At 43.2% G+C, this 16,479-nt stretch overlaps 1 protein-coding gene across 12 annotated transcripts in view; it reads right to left on the reverse strand.

Annotated features, from left to right (window-relative positions):
- The window catches only part of ZNF567 (zinc finger protein 567), a 29,897-nt gene extending 26,750 nt beyond the window's left edge, over positions 1 to 3,147 (reverse strand). For 3 of the 12 annotated variants that reach the window (XM_063621274.1, XM_055250892.2, XM_055250895.2), the window contains exons 1-2: positions 3,036 to 3,147; positions 1,106 to 1,208 (exon numbers count right to left, since the gene is read on the reverse strand). The gene's annotated coding sequence lies outside the window, so the exon portion shown is untranslated. The other 9 variants (XM_063621269.1, XM_063621272.1, XM_063621270.1 and 6 more) reach the window with 8 other exon arrangements.
- Between the last annotated feature and the right edge of the window lie 13,332 nt (positions 3,148 to 16,479).

Consider the following 16,479-nt stretch of genomic DNA (forward strand, 5'->3'; position numbering starts at 1 on the left):
TCTTTTGTTTTGTTTTGAAACAAGGTCTCACTCTGTTGCCCAGGCTGGAGTGCAGTGGTGTGATCACGGCTCACTGCAGCCTCGACCTCCCTGGGCTCAGGTGATCCTCCCACCTCAGTCTCCTGAGTAGCTAGTCACAGGGGCGTGCCACTACGCTTGGATAATTTTTGTATTTTTAGAGACAGGGTTTCACTAAGTTGCCCAGGCTATTCTTGAACTCCTGGACTCATGCAGTGCACACACCTCAGCCTCCCAAAGTGCTGGGATTACAGGTATGAGCCACCAAGCCCCATCAAAAGTCTTATTTTAAAATGTGCTCTTTAATAACATATCACGTAATTAGTAAAGTCGCTTCCTTTGTATCTCTTATTTTTGATGACCACTGTAAATTAAGTCTTTTCCCCCATACTTTCCACATACACACACACACCCTATTTATTTGTTAATGTTTTTTCCAACAACCTTGAGTTTTCTAATTGTTATCACTGTTCATTTTTAATAGGATGAAAACTTAGAAATCTTTCTGCCTCAGCCTCAGCTGATATCCCAAAGATAGTGAATGAAACAAAATTCTAAGAGAACTTCATTCAAGAACAGGATCTTATACAGCTGTTGAGTGTAAAATTTTGCTATCATTAAACTCCTCCTTTAAAGACAGTGGAGAGGCTGACAGGAGGATGTATTTTTAAGAGATTGTTATTTTTAGAACAGTGTTTTTCCAGGAGGAAAAACGTGAGTGATTCTCCCTTCTTTACAACACACAAGGGGTCCCTCAGACCCTGAGGCCACCAGGAACCAAAGTGGTGGCAGAATTATTGGCAAAAATTTTACATATTTCTAGGATTTGGGAGGGCAAAGTGACTGAGGTGGCTAATTCTCACCTCAGCAGTAGGTGAAGACCCCATGGGTGGAGGCTGTCTGGGTTGTCTTGGGTCCTATCAAAGAGGACTGACTGGACAAACCCACCCACCAGAGTCAGTGGGCCACTGAATGCCCAGAGGAAGCACTGGGGCAGCAGCTGGAGAGGAGGCTATGCCCATGAGAAGGGAAGTGTATCTGGAGGTTCCAAGCAGCAGGTTCTCTTGGAAGGTAAGAGATGACTTACACTAAATTATAGTGGTATCAGTCATGCTAGCCTCTTCTTGTCTCTGACTTCTGTCTTCTCATTCCTTTCCCAGCTCCCAATCCATGAGAGCTGAAGACTGCCTCTAGGGAGTAAAGAGGAGACAAAATAAAGGCTGGGGAATTAGAAAAGAAACTAATCATGTATCCTTTCACATTTCAGGCTTCCAGCAGAAGAAATTCATCCAGCAAAAAAAAAAAAAAAAAAAAAAAAAAAAAAATATATATATATATATATATACACACACACACACACACACACACACTCAGATAGGAATTTTAAGAGTGGCAGTTACAAGATAAAGTTTTTTTCTGTGTGGTCCCGGTGGTATTCTATTTATTTAAGCATATCAGTCATCAGTCAATACCAGGTTTCCCAATAAATCATCTTTTTTGGAGGGGGAGGGACGGAGTCTCGTTCTGTCGCCCAGGCTGGAGTGCTGTAGCGCGATCTTGGCTCACTGCAACTTCCACCTCCGAGTTCAAGCGATTCCTCTGCCTCAGCTCCCGAGTGGCTGGGGCTACAGGCATGCGCCATCATGCCCAGCTAATTTTTATACTTTTTACTAGAGACGGGGTTTCACCATGTTGGTCAAACTCCTGACCTCAGGTAATCTGTCGGCCCCAGCTTCCCAAAGTGCTGGGATTACAGGAGTGAGCCAGTGAGCCACCGCGCATGGGCCCAATCTTTTTCTTTTTTTAGACGGAGTCTTGCTCTGCCACCCAGGCTGGAGTGCAGTGGCACGATCTCGGCTCAATGCAAGCTCCGCCTCCCGGGTTCACGCCATTCTCCTGACTCAGCCTCCCAAGTAGCTGGAACTACAGGCGCCCGCCACCACGCCCGGCTAATTTTTTGTATTTTTAGTAGAGACGGGGTTTCACCGTGTTAACCAGGATGGTCTCGATCTCCTGACCTCGTGATCCGCCCGCCTCGGCCTTCCAAAGTGCTGGGATTACAGGCGTGAGCCACCGCGCCCGGCCCGCATGGGCCCAATCTTACCTTCTGAAAATTATTTTGCCTCTTCCTCTCCATTAAAAAAAAAAAAAATCATTACTTATTTTACTTGTCTAATTACCAGAGTCAAATTCTACAGGCATATATAAAATGCCCAATACTCATAAATCAATCTAAACAATGCATACTTTAGTCAGCACTCGGTTTCTCAAGCACTCCACCTAAGTCACACAGTGTGCCACATTCAGTCATCATAGGTCGTGTACACCAAATACTTTAAAACTTAGGCATATTCATAGCTGTATCATCCACTATATAGTCATAATCCCATAGGCCCCCACGTCGTGCACAATTTCACAGAACCTATACTTCTAGAAAAAGTAACAACCTTTAACTCACAATGCCCTCATTGTCGCCTCTCCAGAGTCGGACACAGGCTCAAACACAAATCGACTCGCACCCAATTTAAATTAAAACTTAAGACACGCAGGGACCCTATCACTTTCATAAACAACCGGTTCCACAACGTCACACAGAATAACACATTCCCCTACCACACAACACACAGGACAGGTACGAAAAGCCACACACACACACACACACACACACACACACACACACACACACACACGGAGCGCCTGTTCTGTGCCAGGCCGTGCTCCAGGAGCCGGGGGACGAAAATCAGACGAAATTCCTGCCACTGGGGAGCTCACCCCCCCGTCTCGGGCAACCGGTTTCCTTCTTCAGGCGCTCCCCGGCCCGCGCTCTGGTTCCTGCTTCCCTCCCAGACTTCTCTGGGGCCCGGACTCGCACTTTCCTCCAGCCAACTCCTCGTCCCAGGTTGCTTCTCTTCCCTTCTTGCTTTCCCCAGCCCAGGCTCCCGCCTCCCTCCTCAGCCTTCCCTACGGGTCACACCGTCACCCGCCTCCTCCGCGCCCGCCGAACCAGCCAGCCTCACCTTCGGTCGCCGGCCGGGCGTCTGCGCATGCGCACTCCCGCGCGGACGATCCCTCCCAGGTGTCTCCACGGCGCGTTCCTGCTGCCCACGGGCTACGCGCGCCTTCTCCACATCCGGGCGTTTCCGGCCTTGGACTACATTTCCCACAGGCGCCCGGGCCGTTTTCGAACTTTGATCTACGGTTCCCCTTCCAAGTTCTCACAGTGCGTGGCTGGGATGCGGGCGGCGCTCACGGTGAGGAAGCCTCGAGCTCCCGGGACGCAGACAGGGTGTGCAGGGCCGTAGTAGCTCGGGCCAGTGTATGCGCGTGTGCGTGTGTCAGTTGTTTGACGCCAGGACAAGGCGGCGGTGTGCGCGGCGAGGAGGCTGCGACAGGTGCGTGATTGTGTTCCTGTCCCTGCTCGGATGCGGGACCTTTGGGTGGCCGTGGTTGGCTGTCATGCGGGTTGTGTGACACTGTAGGGTTTGAGACCTTCCATCATGACAGTGCTGCTGTGGCCTAGTGTGATGGAAGAGCCTTTAAGTCTATGGTGTTGTGTGTGTAACGGGTAAAGCTTCATTTCTGCAGTGCTGTGTTTAATGTTGGGACTGAGGGGTCTGTCGAAGATCTCCCCCATGTGCCTGTGAGGACTATGATCCATGCCTATGTTAAGCAGAGTCATCTTGCAATGAAGCATGGCCCGCGTTGTCTTCTCAGGGCACCCCCGTCCCCAGTTCTCAGCCTGGTGTTTGACACGGGATCCTGGCGGAGTGCCCACCTAAGCGGCAGTTTTAGACTCGATTGTTTCTTGGGCTCTGCATCTCTGAGTTCCCAGCTTCCTTTTTTCTCCCGCTTTATAGCCGTATAGACCCCAGCTGCAGTGAAATGGCCATCAAAAAGGGAAGGGATAATCGAGTGGTGGAATAAAATCTGCAAACAGAAAAAGCACAGACCTGTTTTCGGAATGGGGCTTTTCGAGTTGTAAGTGTCCCTTAGGCAGAGTTCTGGGAAGACGTGATGGGGAGAACCTAGGAGTAGGATTCCTTCGTCAGAGGCTCTCCCTTGGGAATTCTCAGAGGTCAGGTTCCATGTGATCCACATCATTCCCAGAGCTGTCTCCCCAGGAGACTTATGTGAATTTAGAGAAAGTCCCCAGTCCTGGATATCAGTGACCCTGGCCTTTCCCTTGAATACTAAGAAGGGTTAGCAGTACTCCCATCTCCCTTTTACTTCCATCTGATTATGTGTATGGTAGATGATGAGAGCTTGTGTGGTGGGAATAATTTTTTCCAATTTAGCCAATCTGGGTTCCAAGAAAGGTCTGATGTCTCATGATTCCTTACCCCTTCTCCCTTGCCTTGAGGTTCTGTAAGAGCCCCGAGGAAAGGGAACCATTGCTGAGCATATCTGAAAACTAAGGTCAAGGAAGTTTTGTTGTATTTTCTATTTTTGTTCTCTTTGATTTTGTTTTTCAGAAAGGGAGTATTTTTTTCTCCTCCTGAAATGCTAGTCAGTGATTAGGTTACTATTAGGCAGGGCCTTGTGAGGTGCTTTGACTAATAGAATGTGGTGGAAGTGATATTGTGAGACTTCTGAGACAAAGCTTCAGGAAGTCTTGCAGCTTTTTCTCTTCCCCTTTTCCTGCCCTGAGACCACCATGACTGAAGGCTAAGAGCAACTTGCTTGCGGATTAAAGATCACCTGGAGAGAGAGGTCCAGTGAGCAACAATGGCCAGAAATTTCAGGGAGACCATCTTGGACCATCCAGCCTCCACCAAGCCAACAGCTGACAGCTGTCATATGAATATGATCAGCAGAAGAACCACTCAGGCAAGCCAAGCCCAAATTGCCAACCCCCCCCCCAAATAATGAGCTAATTATTTTTTGTTTTAAGCCATAAACTTTTGAAGTGGTTATATAGCAATAGATAACTGAAACAGGTGTTTAACTTTCCAGACTTTTTAAATGACCATATCGATATAATTGTATTGTTCAACCTGTTTTGTAAAGTGATTTCTCCGATACAGTATCTTGAAAATATTCCTTAACTATTTTCTACAACTTACATGGATATGTGGTAATTTATTTAACTACTAACTTCTCTTTGCAATTCCTTTTCCTTGCTGTCTAGCTCCCATGTCTTGACCAACTTTACATTCCCCTCCAGGACCTTATGGGCACATGGGTTCCTATCATTTCACAGGTATGTAGACTCAGAAATGTGGCATTGACTTCTGGGTGGAGTACAGATGACTGACACCCCCCTCCCCCATTCAGAGGAATTATTCAGGGGTGTGATATAACACCTACCTACATTTATTTAACTAGCCAATTGGGTCTCCCCTTTTTTTTTGTTTTGAGATCGAGTCTTGCTCTGTCACCCAGGCTGGAGTGCAGTGGCGTGATCTCGGCTCAATGCAACCTCCGCCTCCCAGGTTCAAGGGATTCTCCTGCCTCAGCCTTCCGAGTAGCTGGGACTACAGGTGCCCACCACCATGTCCGGATAATTTTTGTATTTTTAGTAGACATGGGGTTTCGCCAAGTTGGCCAGGCTGGTCTCAAACTCCTGACCTCAGGTGATCTGCCTGCCTCAGTCTCCCAAAGTGTTGGGATTACAGGCATGAGCCACTACGGCCAGCTGGGTCTCCCTTTTTACATCTGTTTTCCCCTTTCCAGTTCAAATTCTGTATTCTGGGAACATCTTACTTTCTTCACCCTGATTGATTAGGGAATCTTCAGGGTTCTTAGGTAATTTTCTGAAGGACTGGTTTAAGATTCCTAGAGTTGGAAATGGGCGTCTCTCCTGTGTTATTTCTAAAGTGTTATCACCCTAATCCTTCAGAATACTTTCTCGACTTCTTTCTGCTTGATCATTAAGAAATGGTCTCAATTCTCCATAGCCACATCAGACCAAAATTCCATTTCTTTGCCTATGTGAAGGGTTTATTATTAATTACCCTATTAATTTATGTCCAAACCAGATGTGATTTCCTTCTTGGAGCAATAGTTTGTGAAGAGGTTGGTTAACAGCAGTTCTGTGCCCAGGTAAATGAGAGGCAACTAATAAGAGGAACTCATTGTGTATAAAATCTTAGGATTCTAGATTTAGGACCTTTAAGACAGTATTTGAATTAGTGCTCTGGAATGTCTATGAAGAAAGTTTGGGTCTCTTCAGCCAGAATTCAGACCATTTCAACATTGCATTCCATGTATCATACACATATCTCCTTTTATTATTATTTTTTCTGCTCTCAAAGCAGATTTCTCTCATTGTAAAATTAGTAGATTCTTAATTCAGAAGATTGGAGAATATTTAAAAAGCTTAAAGTAAAGCACTTTGAACATTTTATTCCAAATCACTTCGCCTCATTTGTGAATAAGTGCATGGATATAGGCTTATAGGACTTTTTCATTCAAAACAGGGTTATATAACAATTGTTTTGAAATCTACTTGTTTCTTCTAACAAAATATAGTGAACAAATTTTCATGTCACTAAATTATGAACTGTGTCATGATCTTTTAATGGCTGCACTGTTTTGTTTGTATATGTAAGTTCTTTCCAGCTTTTTCCCATTATATGCAATGTTTTACTGCATATGCCTTTCTGTGCACATGTGAATTGTATCTTTTGGATAGAGTCTTAGATATTTTGCTGAGAATGAGGCTTTCATAGTTAAAACCTGTTTACACATCTATATCAATTGCCCTGATTAAGTTTGCACCAATATACAACATACTATGAGAATGTCTATTCACTACTATATGATATCATTAGTCTTTTATTATTATTATTATTATATTTTATTATTATTATTTGAGACAGAGTCTCACTCTGTTGCCAGGCTAGAGTGCAGTGGCATGATCTCGGCTTACTGCAACCTCCGCCTCCCAGGTTCCAGCAATTCCCCCACCTCAGCCTCCCAAGTAGCTGGGACTACAAGGTGCATGTCACCACGCATGGCTAATTTTTGGTTTTTAGTAGAGATGGAGTTTCACCATGTTGGCCAGGATGGTCTCGATCTCCTGACCTTGTGATCAGTCTGCCTCGGCCTCCCAAAGTGCTGGGATTACAGGCGTGAGCCACCGCACCTGGCCATCATTAGTCTTTTAAATCCACCAATCCAGTAGAAATTGTGTTTATTTAAATGAATTACCCATGCACAGGTTTCATTCAGTGTAATAAAATATGAGCTTCAGAAACAAAAACCAGAAGTGAAAGAAAATTGGTTTTGTAGGTAGAAAAATGTGATTTAAAAATGCAGATATGCCATTTATTTTGAGTGTGAATAGCTCATCCCTGTAATCGCAGCACTTTCAGAGGCTGAGATGGGTGGAACACTTGAGCCCAGGAGTTTGAGACCAGCCTGGGCAATATGGTGAAACCCCATATCTACTAAAAATACAAAAAATTAGCTGGGTTTGGTGGTGCACCTGTAGTCCTAGCTACTTGGGAGGCTGAGATGGGAGGATCACCTGAGCCCAAGGAGATTGAGGCTGTAGTGAGCCGTGATTGTGCCAATGCACTCCAACCTGAGCGTTGGAGTGAGACTATCCCTCAAAAAAACAAAAACAAAAAACTCTTAAAATCGAGGGAAAGACCCAAAAACCCGACAGAAAAAGTGAGTAAAAGAAATGAACACATGAAATCACACACACACAGACACAGAGAGAGAGAGAGACAGAGAGCGAGGAAGCACAAATTTTAAAATTATAGCTTGCTGGCTTTTTAAAAAAATAAACCCAGCCGGGCATGGTGGCTCACGCCTGTAATCCCAGCACTTTGGGAGGCTGATGTGGGCGGATCACGAGGTCAGGAGATCGAGACCATCCTGGCTAACATGGTGAAACCCCATCTCTACTAAAAATACAAAAAATTAGCCGGGCGTGGTGGCGGGCGCCTGTAGTCCCAGCTACTCGGGAGGCTGAGGCAGGAGAATGGTGTGAACCCGGGAGGTGGAGCTTGCAGTGAGCCAAGATGGTGCCACTGCACCCCAGCCTGGGCAGCAGAGTGAGACTCCGTCTCAAAAAAATAATAAAATAATAAAAAAAAAACCCATGCAACCGCCATTAAAGATATAGAAAATTTCCAACATCCCAAAAGGCTCCCTCATATCTCTTTCCAATTTATACCTCAAAGTTAACCATTAGTTTGACCTCTATAATAGAATAGTTTGGTTTGGCTTTGAACTTTATATAGGTGGAATCATATAGTATGTACTCTTGTGTCTGACCTCCTTTGCTCAACATTATTTCTGTATATATAGATACATATAGATAACATTATATCCATGTTGCTGTACATAGTAGTAGCTTGTAATTTAACCTTTTTTTTTTTTTTTTGAGACAGGGTCTCATTCTGTCCTCCAGGCTAGAGTGGCAGTGACACTATCATAGCTCACTGCCACCTCAAACTCCTAGATTCAAGCAATCCTCCCACCTCAGCCTCAGCTCCGCAAGTAGCTAGGACTACAGGTGCATACCACCACCACACCCAGACAATTTAAAAAAATTATAGAGATGGGGTCTCACTATGTTCCCTGGGCTGATCTTAAATTCCTGGCCTCAAGTGATCCCCCTGTCTCTCAGCCTCTGAAAGTGCTGGGATGACAAGTGTGAGCCATAGCACCCACCCTTTATCATGTAATTATTTTGTTAATTCCCTCTTGTTCACTCTCTCTACACATATCTGGTTGTATGTCTTAAGTCTTATACTACTAGAAATTAGGAGTTAGGTTGATCAGTGTATACAAAGTTTCAGTTATATGAGAGGAATAAGTTCTGGTGTTCTATTGCATAACACGATGCCTGTAGTTAATAATATTAAACATATGAACTGGAGGGGGAACAAATCAGTCTATAACAATTCCCAATTTAAAAAAAAAAAAAAACTTGGCCAGATGCAGTGGCTCAGAGCTTGTAATCTCAGCACTTTGGGAGGACAAGGTGGGCCAATCGCTTGAGCCCAGGAGTTCAAGACCAGCCTGGGCAACATGGTGAAACTCCATCTCTACAAAAAAATACAAAAAATTAGCTGGGTGTGGTTGTGTGCCTGTAGTCCCAGATACTTGGGAGGCTGAGGTGGGAGAATCACTTGAGCCCTGGAAGTCAAGGCTGTAGTGAGCCGTGATTACACCACTGCACTCCAGCCTGGGCATCAGTGTGAGACCTTGTCTCAACGAAACAAAACAAAACTCCTCTTAATGTCAAGGGAAAGACCCAAAAACCTGACAGAAAAGATGGGTAAGAGAAATTAACAATTCACAAAATATATGTAAAAGGGACCCTTAAATGTGTAAAAAGAGAAATATAAATTAAAACAATATGGAGACAGGCCAGGTGAGATGGCTTACACGTGTAATCCCAGTGCTTTGGGAGCCTGAGGTGGAAGGATTGCTTGAGGCCAGGAGGTTGAGGTTACAGTGAGCTATAATTGCACCACTGCACTCTAACCTGGACAACAGAGCAAGACCCTGTCTCTTGGTGGTGGGAGAGGGGGAATACTGAGACCATTTTTAACCTATCAAGATGACAAAAATTAAAAAGTATAACAACATATTCTGTTGATGAGACAGGATATAGTCAGCTGACTGATGACCCTGCAAAAAGATATGTCCATGTCCTAATCTCTGGAAACTGTGAATGTTACTTAATTTGGAAAGAGGGTCTTTGCAGATGAAATTAAGAATTTTGAGATGAGTAGTTCATCCTGGATTGTCTGGGTAGGTCCTAAATCCAGTGACAAGCATCCTTAAAAGAGACACAAGGAGACTGGCAGACAGTGGAAGAAGAGGCAGCAATGTGACCCTGGAGGTGGAAATCTCAGTGATGGGGCCAGGAATGTCAAGGAATGGTCAAGGAATGGCTACAGCCACCAGAAAAAGAGGCAAAGTGAGGATTCTCCCCTAGAATCTCTAGGAGCGCTCCAGCCCTGCTGATGTCTAGATTTTTGGAGTTCTGGCCTGCAGAATGTGAGAGAGTAAACTATTGTTTAAAGCTACCAAGTTTGTGGTAACTTGTTAGAGCAGCCACAGTAATGAATGTACAAGAAATCAGGCAGTCTCATATACTGCTGGTGGGAAAACAAACCGGCACAACCCTTATGGTGGGAAATTTGACAACATGTACAAAAACTATCTACATATTTCCCTTGTGACCCAGCCATTCCACTGTTAGGAATCTGCCCTGAAGATACAACTCCACCTATTAAAAAATACAGCCATTAGAATGGATGATGTTTACCACTACTTGTTGACAAAGAAAAATGTTCACTTGTGTTAAATGAGAAAGACAGGTTTCAGAACAGCAACAATGTTCCAGCCGATTCTGTTTTTAATACTCAGTGTATGTAGAGGAGAGTAAAGGGATTTATCGTGAGATGCTCATAGGGGGCAACTGTTATTTTAGATTTCTTTTTTGAAATTTTTAATTGACAAGTAATAATTGTATATATTTGTACAATAATTGTACATATTGTATGTACAATTGTATATTGATGTATATATTTGTACAATAATGTTTATATGGTATAATGTTTATATGTTTATATGGTACAATGTGATATTTCTATGCATCAATACATGATGGAATGATCAAATCAGGCTGGTTAGCATATCCATCACCTCAAATATTTACCATTTCTTTGTGGTAAGAACATATAAAATCCTATCTTTTAGCTATTTTGAAATATACAATACAGTAACTACAGTCACTGTGTTGGGCAAAAGAACAGCCGAATGTATTCTTCCTATCTAAACGAAACTTTGTACCTGTTAACCAGCATTTCCCCTTTCCCCATCCACCACATCCCCACTCCGCAGCCTTTGGTAACCACCCTCCTACTCTCTACTTCTAAGAGTTCAACTTTTAGATTCCACATAAGTGAGATCATACGGTATTTGTCTGTGTCTGGCTTATTTCACTTAACATAATATCCTCTAGGTTTACCCATGTTGTTGCAAATGACAGAATTTCATGTTTAAGGCTGAATAGTATTCCACTGTATATATATCCTCCATTTAAAAAATCCATTCATCCATTGATGGACACTTAGCTTGTTTCCATATCTTAGTTATTGTGAATAATGCTACAGTGAACATGGGAGTGCAGACATCTTTGACATACTGATGTCAATTCCTTGTGGGATTGCTGGCTCATATGGTAATTCTATTTTTTGTTTTTTGAGGAAGCTCTACACTGTTTTCCAAAAAGGCTATAGTAATTTACAGTGCTCTCAACAGTGTTCCTTTTCTCTACATCCTCACCAACACTAATCTTTCATCTTTGTTTGTAATAGCAGGTGTCTAACAGGTGCACAGTAATATCTCATTGTGGTTTTTTTTTGGGGGGGATGGAGTCTCACTCTGTCGCCCAGGCTGGAGTTCAGTGGCAAAATCTCGGCTCACTGCAACCTCCACCTCCTGGGTTCAAGCGATTCTCCTGCCTCAGCCTCCCAAGTATCTGGGACTACAGGTACGTACCACCATGCCTGATTAATTTTTTGTGTTTTTATTAGAGGCGGGGTTTCATCGTGTTAGCCAGGATGGTCTTGATCTCCTGACCTCGTGATCTGCCGAGCTTGGCCTCCCAAAGTGCTGGGATTACAGGCGTGAGCCACAGCTCCCGGCCCCTCATTGTAGTTTTAATTTGCATTTATCTGATGATTAGAGATGTTTAGCATTTTTCATATGTGTGTTGGCCATTTGTATGTCTTCTTTTGAGAAATGTATATAAGTCCTTTGCCCATTTTTAATAGGGTTATTTGTATTCTTTTTTTTTTTTTTTTTTTGAGATGGAGTTTCACTCTGTCACCTAGGCTGGAGTGGTGGAGTGCAGTGGGTGATCTCGGCTCACTGCAAGCTCCGCCTCCCAGGTTCACACCATTCTCCTGCCTCAGCCTCCCGAGTAGCTGGGACTACAGGCGCCCACCACTACGCCTGGCTAATTTTTTGTATTTTTTAGTAGAGACAGGGTTTCACCTAACCCTGAGGATGGTCTCGATCTCCTGACCTCGTGATCCACCCGCCTCGGCCTCCCAGAGTGCTGGGATTATAGGCGTGAGCCACGGCGCCCGGCCGGTTATTTGTATTCTTGTTATTAAGAAGTCTGAGTTCCTTTTACATTTTGGATATTAGCCCCTTATCCAATATATGATTTGCAAGTATTTTCTCCTAATCTTTGGGTTGTCTCTTCATTCTGTTGTTTCCTTTGCTATGTGGAATAGGATTCTCTGTTTTCTTAATTTTAATGCTCAGTATGTATTTCTTTTATAATTAGAAACTCTACAAGGCTAATCCTTCCCTCCTTAAAACTGGAAGAATTATAGAAGGAGCTATGGACACACTGACACAGAGGGATGATGGTGAGGTGTCTTTGGGAACTCAGACTGAAGGGACCTCAGTTCTCTCCACTGGCCACTGAGGGAAAAGTTTCTCAAACAATACCTTGAAGTTTTGACTCTTCATATCAGCTGAGCATTTGTCTGCAATGGCTTCCCTCTTCTTTGAGCCACCTTAACACATTACTCTCCACACATTCACGGCTATCTCCTTTTCTTCAATGGGGAAATCACATCTGGCTTAGAGATAAAAGGTCCTGTATATAGGAAAAGAAATTGGACTTAGGCCTGTTGTGGTGATGTCAATTCAGGGAGAGGAAAATATGAGACAGAGGAAGATAAAGTCACTTTAGGTGTCAAGAAAATGAAGCCTCAATAATAAAAACACAGTTGAGTGTTTCCAGCTATAAAAATGTCAGATCAGTTCTTCCAAGGCTCTCAAGAGACTCACAATGAAGGAAAATACTCCCAGAAAGCAGATTATAAATAATAAAGGAAAATATTCTTTAAAAATTTTTATTTTTAAATTTTATTTTATTTAATTTTTTGAGTTGGAGTCTCACTCTATTGCCCAGATTGGAGTGAAGTGGCATGATCTCAGCTCACTGCAAACTCTGCCTCCTGGGTTCACGCCATTCTCCTGCCTCAGCTTCCCGAGTAGCTGGGACTACAGGCGCCCACCACCACACCTGGCTAATTTTTTGTATTTTTTTAGTAGAGACAGGGTTTCACCGTGTTAGCCAGGATGGTCTCGATCTCCTGACCTCGTGATCCACCTGCCTCGGCCTCCCAAAGTGCTGGGATTACAGGCGTGAGCCACCGCGCCCGGCTGAGAATTATTAAATCTCTTATTGTTGACGAGTTGATGGGTGCAGGAAATCAACATGGCACATGGATACATATGTAACAAACCTGCACATTGTGCACATGTACCCTAAAACCTAAAGTATAATAAAAAAGAACTGGTAATAATAATAATGATCATAATAAAAAATAAAAATAAAAAAATCTCTTATTGTAAGATTAAATGAGGCTGGGTGCAGTGGCTCATGCCTGTAATCCCAGCACTTTGGGAGGCCAAGGTGGGAGGATTGCTTGAGCCCAGGAGCTCAAGACCAGCCAGGGAAATATAGTGAGACCCCATCTCTTAAAAAGAAAAAAAAATCAAATGTTATGCTAACAATAAAAATCATATTACAGTTACAATAACTATTTCCAGATAATAAACCAACTCAAAATTTAGTAGATTAAAACAACAATCATGGTTGGGCTTGCAAATCCACAATCTGAGCAGAGCTCAGTAGGGATCGCTCACCTCTGTTCCATGTGGTATCAGCTGAAATGGTCTGATTGGGAACTACATGACCCACTTTCAAGATAGTTCCCTCACATGGCTTGCAAGCTGTTGCTGACTGTTGTTTGGGGAGGCTTGGTTCCTTTCCTCATGAGCTATCCCATGGGCTGGTTAGGCTTCCTAGGAACATGGTGGCTGGGTTTCCAGAACGAACATTCCTAGAAAGTAAGGCAGAAATATGAGACGTTTTTGTGATCTAACCATGGAAGTCACATAATCACTTCTGCCGTATTCTATAGGTTCACTAAGTCACAGATGTCCTTTCAGGTTCAAGAGAAGGGGACACAGACCTTTATGCCAATTGGAAGGGGGATGTCAAGGTTACGCTGAAGAAGAATATTTGGGATGCAAGATACGGCAGTGTCCATCTATGGAAAATATAGTCTGCACCAGATGTGTACTAAAGAATTTGTAGGAAAACTAAAAATGCCTATGGCATGATAGTCATAATCATGAAGAAAAATCTTCAAGTTCTTTTTCTCAAGATAGAGATTTTAATAAGACATTTTGGAAAGGTTTAAAAGTTTTTAACTATTTAATTTAATTGGGAGCCTCTACTTATTTTCTTAGTTTTGAGATGACTGATTAACAGGAGTTTCCCACGTACACAAGAAGATGTGTCTGCAGAAAATGAATTAAGAACATATGGGCACTCCGCTTCAGTCACACTAAATTCCTCTTTGACCCATGTCCCAGGCTTAGCCTATATATTCAGTAGACTGTCTCCTTTCTTGCAGTACCTTCTTTTAGCACCTGTCTTTTCTTTTTAAAAACATTTCTTATAATTTCAAAACTAGTACTATTATTTGTCATTTTAGGAGTTGGTGATGTTCAGAGATGTGGCTATATAGATGTCTCTCAGGAGGAATGGGAATGCCTGAACCCAGCGCAGAAAAATTTGTACAAGGAGGTGATGTTGGAGAATTATAGCAACTTGGTGTCACTTGGTAAAGTTATCTAAAGATTAAGAACCTGACAATTCAGAATTCCTCTAACAGTTCACAATCTACTTCTTGGAATTTCTGCTTTCTCCCCTATTAATTTAGAGCTAGCTTTCAAATAACTGGATGAATTTTCTCTTTATGTATTGTAGAAACCAGCACAGCTAAATGGAGGTACATTTTCATTTTCCCCATCCTTACATGTTCTTTTGGTCCTTTCTTATAATAACTCTTCCTTGATGTTTAAGGGGCAGAATTGGAAATCTGCAATGTTAAAGCATAACACTGTCAAAGCAGACTCTCTCTTTTGTTTCACTTCCACTGTACTAAATCTGCCAGTGTACTAGCATAAGATTAAAACTAGACACATGGGTTCCAGGAGTGAAGTTTTTTTCTTTCCTGGGTAATAGAGTGATAGGCTGGAGTAATAAAGGTTCATTTACTATTCTCAAATGAGCACCACTCCATTTCCTATAATAAATGTACTCTTTCATTTTTTATTTTATTTATTAATTTATTTTTGAGATGGAGTTTCGCTCTTATTGCCCAGGCTAGAGTGCAATGGCGTGATCTTGGCTCACTGCAACCTCTGCCTCCCAGCTTCAAGCGATTCTTCTGCCTCAGCCTCCCGAGTAGCTGGGATTACAGGCATGTGCCACCACGCCTGGCTAATTTTGTATTTTTAGTAGAGATGTGTTTTTTCCATGTTGGTCAGGCTGGTCTCAAACTCCCGACCTCAGGTGATCCACCTGCCTCGGCCTCCCAAAGTGCTGGGATTACAGGTGTGAGCCACCGCACCTGGCCTTTTTAATTTTTTTTTTGAGACAGAGTTTCACTTTTGTCACCCAGGCTAGAGTGCAATGGCACATCTTGGCTCACTGCAACCTCTGCCTCCCAGATTCAAGCAATTCTCCTGCCTCAGCCTCCTGAGTAGCTGGGATTACAGGTGCCCGCCACCATGCCCAGCTAATTTTTGTATTTTTAGTAGAGACAGGGTTTCGCCATGTTGGCCAGGCTGGTCTCCAATTCCTGATCTCAAGTGATCCACCCGCCTTGGCCTCCCAAAGTGCTGGGATTAGAGGTGTGAGCCACCGCGCCTGACCTGTACTCTCTTTTAAATGATTTGCCTTTGGAAGTTATTTTTTAAGAACTTTGTACAGTTAACATTAAAAAAATATGAGGCTGGGTGCTGTGGCTCATGCCTGTAATCCCAGCACTTTGGGACGCTGAGGCGGGTGGATCACCTGAGGTCAGGAGTTTGAGACCAGCCTGGCCAATATCGGCCAAACCCCGTTTCTACTAAAAATACAAAAATTAGCCAGGCAGAGTGGTGTGCGCCTATAATCCCAGCTACTTAGGAGGCTGAGGCAGGAGAATCACTTGAACCCGTGAAGTGGAGGTTGCAGTCAGCCAAGATTGTGCCATTACACTCCAGCCTGGACAACAAGAGCAAAACTCTGTCTCAAAAAAAAAAAAAAAAAAGAATAAATATCTCAGGAAGCTTCCTTTTTTTCCCTCACAGCAAAAAAGAGAAACCTTACATAAATTTAAGTACTATTTTATTGCCTATTTGTTTGCCTTGTTGTGATCCTATGTTCATCTGAATATGAGTGTTTCATCTCTTCTCCTTTATTTCCTCTGTATCCCTTATCAAGTACCATTTTTATCTGTGATTTATTTTTATTTTAATCAGTTCTAAATCACTGTATTTGGATACATTCATTTCCATCTCATCTCAATTTCTTTTCTTATAACTAGGACTTTCTGTTTCTAAGCCAGCCGTAATCTCCTCACTGGAGCAAGGGAAGGAGCCCTGGATGGTTGTGAGGGAAGA

Source organism: Symphalangus syndactylus, chromosome 17, assembly GCF_028878055.3.
Source record: "Symphalangus syndactylus isolate Jambi chromosome 17, NHGRI_mSymSyn1-v2.1_pri, whole genome shotgun sequence".
In the NCBI taxonomy this organism is placed as follows: domain Eukaryota; kingdom Metazoa; phylum Chordata; class Mammalia; order Primates; family Hylobatidae; genus Symphalangus; species Symphalangus syndactylus.